This window comes from Ursus maritimus, unplaced genomic scaffold (genome assembly GCF_017311325.1).
Source record: "Ursus maritimus isolate PB19 unplaced genomic scaffold, ASM1731132v1 scaffold_2, whole genome shotgun sequence".
Taxonomy (NCBI): domain Eukaryota; kingdom Metazoa; phylum Chordata; class Mammalia; order Carnivora; family Ursidae; genus Ursus; species Ursus maritimus.
Genome location: NW_024424452.1, coordinates 76819269 through 76828778, shown reverse-complemented (window position 1 = coordinate 76828778; position 9510 = coordinate 76819269). Strand labels below are relative to the sequence as shown.

Below are 9510 nucleotides of genomic sequence, written 5' to 3'. Positions count from 1 at the left end.
TATTTACAATTTCTTTTCTTACAAAAATGTGAATGTTTTTTGTTTTCAAGTAGGAGGAACACATTTTTGTGTTTCATTTTCATCTCCCAAGGATTTATTTTTTTAATGGTTCTGTCTTAGTTTGGGTTTCACAAAAACAGAAGTACTTGTATGCAGGCAGATTATTCGGGAAGTGATCCCAGAGAAAGTGAGGAAAATAATACAAGGAAAGGAAAAAAGCCATTAAGGGATATGTTAACATGTGGGTTATCAGTGTGAGGAACTGGGGCAGATCATTCTTGAGAACTTTCTGGATCATACCCTTTCCCTTGACACATACACACATGCACATACATGTACACACTTTCAGGTAGCATTTGGTTGCACTGAAGGTTTATCTTTGAGGTGTAAAAAAAAGGCCAACATCAGGAATCCAGATGGTCTCATATTTGTCGGAGAAGTTCTCTGACATGAGCTAATGAAACAGGCACACTGAGTTAACAAATGCTTGACCATTCTACTCTAAGGACACTCTGGTTAACCTGATTGATTGATGAACTTGTTTTGCTAAAGTTGACCAACCACTGGTAAGACTAGCTAAGACCAGAACAAACCCAGAATAATCATTTTAAATTGCACAGAAGGGACCAAATGTGAACAAAAGTAACCTCTGTGATGACACACTCTCGATCTTCCCTGTCCCTTCATCATGTTTACAATGTCGTTTAATGAACATGTGCTCCCATGAAAAAATATGATTCTTGAATGTAAGTGCTCCGAAGGGAGGACACCTCCCTTCTTCCATATATCCAATTAGCATTTTGCATTCAACCTAAATACCCCGTGACATCCTGACCTCATTCTTAAATATACCCTACCCCATCCCTTCAAGGAGGCAGATGTGATCATTTTCCTCCCCTCTCCTTGCTCGGCACTCTGCAGTAAAATCAGCTACAGAACTGGTGTCAGTGCTAGGCTTGCTGCACGTCAGGCAATGGATTCTTGTCTGGTAACACTAACAGGTATAAAGAAAACTTGGCCAGAACTAGAACAAATCCACTTCTTCCCTCAAAGCCTAAATGTCTTACATGATGATGGAAACAATCAATGCTGTTTTATGACTCATGAACAGAACTTTGCCCATTCTCAGACTCAATCTTCAAATGGTGAAAGAAGCTAAGGTCACCATCAAAGATTATTAGTAGCTACTTAGAGCCAACTCAAGTACAATACCGTTTGAAGATAAACTCACAATAGAATAAACACAACAATGAGCTTAGCAAAATCATCCTTATGATCTTTGACTTTAAGGAAAATAACTTGACCTGTTCCAACTTGGGCAAAACTTTATTAGGTGGTGCTAGAACTTATGCCTAACTAATATAAGACCATCTGTGTTTCTGACTTTGATCTTTTCCCTGACATCAGAGATCCTAAGAGATGACATGGAGCAATAAATTTAGTTGTTCCTCGTACCATTCACAGATAATTTATAATCTTGGGAAATATTGCCTTATTATGTTTTTCAGTAGTTAAATCCTAAATCACCTATAAATCCTTATGTAAAGTCTCTTCCGCTATTAGGAATCCTATTGTTTCTAATAATAACATAACCAGCTGAAAATCTTTTAAGTTTTCTTTTCTAGAACCTACACAGATTTCCACCTGAAGACACGTTTATTTACTCCCTGTGCAGATTTAATTTTACTACAATATCTCAATGCCACATTAACTTAAATGTTATTAGCACTTAGAAGGAAAGGTATCTGACAAAAAACATCAAATAAAAGAAAAATGCTGCCAGGAGGACAGACAGCTTTTCTCTCCCAAAATTAACCAGAAAATAGTAACAAATAAAGTAACCAGATGTTAATATGTGATTACACCCAGAGGTAGCATTTACACATAAGAGAACTTTGTCATGTATTTTAATTCAAGGCATTTCAGGAAAATACATGTAAGTGTGAGCTCTGCCTTAAAGGACCCTACATAACTGAGACATGTCTGTTTCACTTTCTAAGCCTAATTAATTAAGAACTCAGTAGCAATCTACAAGGTAAGGTGCTTTTCACAAACACCTTATACAACCTTCATAAGAACTTTGTGGAGTATCATTGTCTTGATTTTACAGATGGCAAAACAAAGCTCAGAAAAGTTAAATGATTCACTTAAGTTCACACATCCACTAGAGGCAAATCTGGGACTTCCTCGGGGTCTGAGATCCAAACTGAATTCCCTTCCACTGCACTAGGACTGGCTTCCACACATGATGACATGATTCCTTTGTGTCCAGAAAGATGAAAACAGACTATTGTACAAGTTGTCACTGAACAATTTTAAATACAGGCACAAGAAAGGGAAGAAAAAGAGTGAAAGAGGGAGCAAAATAGCAGGAGGGATTTTTTTTTTTAATTTTGAGAACACAAATGGTTTCTAAGCAGTTGAACTAAAGATAACAAGGAATTTTCTTAAAAACTTTCTTCATGATAGTTCTAGATACTTCAGTAGTCTTTATCTCTCTAACTCAAATTCCAGATCTTTTTATTTCTGACCTGCTGTACTAATCATCAAATAACTGGTATCAATTCTTAAATGGAAAAGCAGTTATACCACATGAAATTTAGAGCATCATATACTTGCAAACCTGTAATTAATTCACCTGGAATTAAGGAATTCTTCCACTCTCTGATGGGTACACATGGAAGTTAAATTAAGCTCTCTAAAGCCTTCTCTGATAAGCTTTGGAGTAGCCAAACTTGACTGAGACTCATTTCTGATATAATTGCTCCTAAGTCCTTCCATTTTTTAAAGCACTTCCATAAGGAAAAAAAAAAAAAGTTTTTTTCTGGCTATTTTTAATGATAGAAAGCATTACTGAATATTAACAATTTCTTAGATATGGTGCCAAATAAATAGAAAATAATAAAATTGGAGAGGACGTACTTATGCTGAAAGATCCAATCCAAGCTACACTCCACAACTGTATTCTCTTCACTGCGTTACCACATCTTCAAAAGCAGCTATGCCAACATGGCATCATTTCTCAGATTTCTCCGCAGATTATGGTCACTTCTCAGTCATTTCACTTCCACAGTAACTTCCCATTAAAAATCCCCAAAGAGGGGCACCTGGGTGGCTCAGTCAGTTAAGTGTCTGACTCTTAATCTCAGTTTGGGTCTCAATCTCGGGGTCATGAGTTCAAGCCCCACATTGGGCCCATGCCCAGCACAGAGGCTAAATTTTTTAAAAAATCCCAAAGAGTCACAGAATCCAAGAATTTTAGAGTCAGAAGGGACCTCTGAGATTGTATCTGCTTCCGTGTGTATAAAGATAGCAATGAAAGCTACCTGTATAAAGTTGACATCTGAATCTTCTTCTTTTAACCAAGGTATGATTTGGAGGTGACAAATTACGGTGAAGCTAGACTCCCCCTGACTATCCTCACACCCAAATTCAGCCTGGTAGAAGGAAGGGAAAGTGGTAAAAGGAAGAGAAGGGAGCTAATCCATAATCTTACATGTAGTGAGTTACCACAAGATACTGAATGGAAGCAGGGGTGGTGCCGCATAGTGAAATACCCAGTATAAGACTATTAAGAGACATCAGGCCTTAAGTAATGTTTTAAGTTTGCTTATGGCTCTGCTCCCTCTTCCTATGGGACATTACTCCTATATCAAGCCACGCAATGAAGAGAAGCAGCCTGCTAATACATGTTCAATGTGTGGTTTAAAAAAAAAATGAGAAGGAACTAGTTTGCATAGTCCAGGTCAACCCTCATATTTAAAAATGAAAACAAAGAACACAACTTTCCATACCTCATCCAAATCCTCCTGTCTTAGCTTCTCAAATAAAGGTATAGAGTCCTCATGTACATCCCTGTCCTCTCAAAGGTTATGTTGGAATACCTCACTTTGAATAGGCCTGCTTCCACCAAGAAATGCTCACAGCACATACCTGCTGGATACTCACTATCTACAACAGATAAATGAGAATGTTCACAAAGCTCACCATTTTGAAGGAGTCGGAGACCATACGATCTGTTATTCCTGGAACCAGATGTCTCCATATTGTCGTCAGCTGGATTCTTCTCTCTGCTGCCATTAAGGAGAAGAAAAGTCTCTCTATTCTTTCCCAGCACCACCTTAGCCTTCTCTTTTTGCTGGTTCTCTCCACCACCACCATCTTGCTTCTCCATCTTCACTCTTTGTCATCCTTTCAGTCTCTTCCACTCCCCGAAGCAGCCATTACACTCTTCACTCTGCCAATATGATGAGCACAAAATTCAACTGACACACAATATGTCAATGGAGTTCATACTGATTGCCTGGTAACAGAGCAAAACCAAAATATAAACAATTCAGTCATGTTCCAATTTAGAGAATTAGGTCATTCGCTGAAGTCCAGCAGGACATGAGCTCTCTCCAAATGTCTGCAGCTACTTCGATCTTAAATATTAGAAAGAAACAAAAATGCAGAGCTGGCCTTGCTTTCGTGAAAGCAGGGGATCACCTCAGTATAACTTGGGACCCAAAAGGGGATGCTGGAGATTAGGAGAGGATAGCAGGGATATGAATGGGGGAAGAATAAATGCTATAGAATCACAGAGCTACCAGAAACTTCAGAGATCATCTAATCGAACTCCTTAATTTTTACAGATGAGAATATAGAGTGCCATAGACTTTAAAAGATTATTCGAGATCACCTTGCTATTTAGAAGCTGCCAAGAGTTAATTCTCCAATGATGCATTTTTTGGTTTATTTTTTAATTTTATTGATTTTTCAAAAAAGGAGGCCTTGAACACCAACCATCTACTATATACCATATAACCAAGTCCCTTTTTCTTTCACCCTAATCACTAGACTTCCATTTTTCACCCACTCCATATCTGACCCATTCTCTCTTCCATATCTGGAATACATGTGACTTGCTCATCCTCTCATTTTACCTCCTTGGTTTAGTGATTTGGGAAGTGACTTTGTCCCCTCACCCAGGTCTGACTTTGTTTCTAGTACTTACTCACTGTCTGCTTAATCCTTCAGCTCAACACAAGATGCCCCAAAAAGCTCCCATTCTCCATCATCAACTCCTTATTTCCATTCACTCCTTAGGGTACTCAGAAGTGAGTTAGATGTAGCCTTGCTTCCCTCCCCCAGTCTGAGCTTTCAGAAAACCCTATAGGTTGGATGCTACACTTGAAGGGATTCAGGGCTAACAATGAGCATAGATTCCTTGAGATTTCACTGGGTACAACTCTTGGAATACAGATCCCTTATGTATAACAAGGACCTCACCTAGCAGACTTAGTGTAAGTTCACACACCAACAGCTCTAACCCAAGAACCAATGCAGTGGATGCCTGCAGAAACCCAAGTTGCCACATCTCGAACAACTAATATTTCCTCAAAAAATGCAACTTATTCCAGGCTGTGACTGACTGACTCTAGAGGAACCCAGGTGTCTCCACACCACATTTATCTCTCCAGAGGGCAGCTTGGGGCTGGTTGGTCTTCACCAGACTCACATTTCTGGTATCCTCTCTCATCTCCATGATTTAATCTCTTCTGTACTTTCATTATCACTGTTCTGTGCTGCTTCTCCTTTGCATCTTCCCTAACAATCTTTCCCACACTGTCCGTCACCCCCTGGGCATATCCACAATGTGTCACTCAGAATGGCCCCAGATTCAAAAGACTGAATTCACTCACCCCACTCTCTGAATGCCTTTTACTCTTCCCTTTCTCTCATTCAGTTACCCTCCCTATATCTGCTTTTTATCTGAACCAGATCCATCAATCCAGTGACCCCCTCCACCTTCTCCCAGTTTGCTCTTTTGGTTCCACTTCCTTCCCTAGCTGGCTCTAAATATTTTTAAATGCTGCACACCATTCTTAGGGAATCTCATCCATTCTTACTGGGTCAAACAATATCAAATCTTGTCTCCAGCTCAGAACTCCCCTTAAAGGTCATCGATACATTAAACTAATGGACCTTTCATCACTGAAGATTTCACAAACACCAGAAACACCTCCATAACTGAACCAATTATTTTCCCAGTAGATTTGTTCTCCTAAAATAGACTAAGTTTCTGGCATCTACTAGAGAGAAAACTGCTTTCATCTATACTATGACAGGTGCCTGCCTGTTTAATAACTAAACAGAAAATTGAAATAATAAAGTATGCCTTATGGCTTCCCCTACGGCTGCTACCTTGAGAAAGCATAGACCCAGATCCCCTAGACAGTTATCACAATAACTATTTAGTAGGGCTGCTTTCAGACAACAGTGATAGAATTAACCAAAAAATGGTTGCAACTCTTAGAGCTATCCACTATACATGTCCTGGTTGACTACATTTTGGGTCTTTCCATTGTGAATCCTGATTGACTTATTCTTCTATATGACCTGATAAACTGCCCTCATTTCTTTAATCTGGCTTTCAGATACAGCTTGCCTATAATCTTTGCTCATGAAATAGTTTCTGCTCAGCCATTCAGCCCAAGGCACACATTTCTTATAAGTTACTTCTTTACTGTCTGATGACCCCCTTAAGAAACCAATGTTTGCAAGTTTATTAATCACCTAATCTTTATTTTTTCATTGCTTGAGTCCTTCACTATAATATAAGCCTCACAAAGACAGTGACATTTTTGTTTACCACGTTGTATCTTCAGTGCCCAGAACAATAGCTGGTGCATAGTAAGTGCCCAACAAATAAATATTTGTTGAATACATGAAAAAAAAAAATGATGGCTCTCTGCTTTCTAGTTGGCAATTCATGGTTAGGAGAGAAATGAATAAAAAAGATAGTACTTTGGACTTTTAGCACCTTAAAACTAAGAAAGATGAGAGAAAAGAAAAATGCTGGGGAGGAAAAAAGTCTAAGTATAAATATGTATATTAAGGGGCACCTGGGTGGTTCGGTCAGTTGAGCAGCCAACTCTTAATTTTGGCTCAGGTCATGGTCTTGGAGTTCTAGGATTGAGCCCCACATCAGACTCTGTGCTTAGCAGGGAGTCTGCTCCAGGATTCTCTCTCTCCTGCTGCTCCTCCCCCTGCTCTCTCTCTCTCAAATAAATAATTAAATCTTAAAAAAAAAATAAAAATATGTATGTTAAGCAAATAAGTATATATTAAATACACAGGTATAAATAAGAGATTTGGTGGTGAAAAAATTAAGTAAGGTAGGGAAGACTAAATAGTTAATAAAAAAGATTTGCGAAAGAAAATGTGGAGAAGGTCAAGAACTAGAAAAACACCTAGGTAATTAAGAAACATAAAACTTTGCATCCCTGGGGCGCCTGGGTGGCACAGCGGTTAAGCATCTGCCTTAGGCTCAGGGCGTGATCCCAGTATTATGGGATCGAGCCCCTCATCAGGCTCCTCTGCTATGAGCTGCTTCTTCCTCTCCCACTCCCCCTGCTTGTGTTCCCTCTCTCGCTGGCTGTCCCTAACTCTGTCGAATAAATAAATAAAATCTTTAAAAACAAAACAAAAACAAAAAAAACTTTGCATCCCTGATAATGAAGCTCTCCTTGGTTAGGAGTTGAATCTATGAAAATGGTAATAATAATAGCCATCATTTATTGACCTCTAATTATGTGCCTTGCACTCTAATAAATGCTTTAAACACAAAACTACAAAGGCAACACACTTTGGGACAACCAGGCAAAGAAAACAGAGATGAAATCAACTGAGCTGGGCATGGGTAATGAGAACTGGATAGAAAGAAATCACATCTGGAGAATTTTCAATATAAGACTTCCTACTGAAAGTATAAAAAAACTCAACTGTGTATGTTCAGGTACTAAGAGTCTTTAAGCTGTAATAATGCAATTCATTGAATTCGTGATTGAGAGCAAACTGTGATGCTACCTGTGATTCACTAACAATTCTACAATGTTTATAGCATCCCACTTTGTGAAGGGTAGTGGGGAGAGAGAAATATATAAGACGAGTCTCAGTCCTAGAGGCAGAGACCTGAAAGAAGCCAGATAATTAAAGGCACGGGACAATGATGCCTACGTAGGAGTCCAAAGTAGAAGTAACTCCTTGACCATAGCGGTAATAACAATAACATTTGGAAAGGACTTAACAGGAGCACGATCAGACATGAGCTTTCTCAGGGAGGGGGATTTGGGGGACAGCATCTTTTGCTTCAGCACCAAAGACAACTGAGCACATGTTCTTGTCTGAGGAGATCATGGGATTTCTCAATCTCCTTATCCTACATCTCGTCTATAACTGCATCCTCTCCTTTCCTTTCCCCCAGTCTCTGGGAAAGGGGAGAACGTTCTCCTGTTTCTTAGTTTCTCCCATATCCTTGTAGATCTTATTCTGTTGATTATTCAGCTTCTCTTGCTTCCTCAATCTCTCTATTATCTATAAACTTGGTCATATCCTTCCCTTTCAAAACATATGTATTTGACCTTAAAACACCATCATCCATCCAAGATACTGCCTTCTGTTTTTTCCTCCTTTCTGAGGTCAAATTTATAGAAGGAGCAGATGCCTACTGCTTTAATCCATCCCTCCAGGCCCTATCACTCTACAGAAACAACTCCGGCAAGATCCGCAAAACCCCTTAATGGTCAAATGCAAAGGAATATTTCAATGCTAATCTAATTGATTATGCTATTGCACTGGTCCCAAAGAGTGTTTCTTAGTGCTATTTTTAATAGTAGTGATGTAAGAAGAAAGGAGAGTGGTTCATGGTCAAATAAGCCTTGGAAAATTTACTTTGGAAATTAAAACTTATGGGTTTCTTTACATCAGGACTTCTCTGAGACAGCAATAGGTTAGTGTGTGTGTGTGTGTGTGTGTGTGTGTGTGTGTGTGTGTGATTCTGCAAGAGAAGTATGTAGATTTCAACATTTCTCACACTTAGTTGATCACAAAATAATTTTCCAAATAGCATTTCATGGCATTATTCCTTGGAACATTCTTTGAGAAATACTCCTTCTTATCCTTTGACACAGGTGACCATTCCTTTTGATATTTTTCCTCCTTTGATTTTGATACCTCACATTTTGCTCTCCTCCTCTATCCTTCCACTTCTCAAACGTTTCTTTCTCTACCCAACCTTTAAAATTAGTATTTTGCTTGCCTCTATATTAGATCTCTTCCTCTGAATGTTTTTTGAATAATCTCATTTGCCATCCTGATTTTACTATTGTCTATGAACTACTGGTTCCTAAATCTGTGTGTTTAACCAAGATCTCTCACTGCATTTCAGACCATACATCTAAAGGTCTCCTTAACTTTCCCACTTAAATGTATTCCAAATATCTCTAACTCAACATGTCCAGAACTTTTTCCTGGAACCCTGATCCTTTTCTTGTGTTTTCTATCATGTTAAGGAACACTGCTATCCATTCAATCGTCTAAGCTAGAAAATCACCCAAGACTTTTCCCTGCCTTCCCTTCACATATTATTAGTCACAAATCCTATAGTTATCCAAATTATGTAAATACTATAAGTATCAAGCTCCTATAGATATCTAAACTATCCAGGTTTTTTCATTTACTGAGCAA

At 38.7% G+C, this 9510-nt stretch overlaps 1 long non-coding RNA gene across 1 annotated transcript in view; it reads right to left on the bottom strand.

Annotated features, from left to right (window-relative positions):
• Positions 1-3986: 3986 nt before the first annotated feature.
• LOC103668145 overlaps positions 3987-9510 on the bottom strand; it is a 65458-nt gene continuing 59934 nt past the window's right edge. Inside the window, exon 2 of the long non-coding RNA XR_569946.1 lies at positions 3987-4237. This is a non-coding gene — a long non-coding RNA (uncharacterized LOC103668145). The remainder of the gene's footprint in view (positions 4238-9510) is intronic.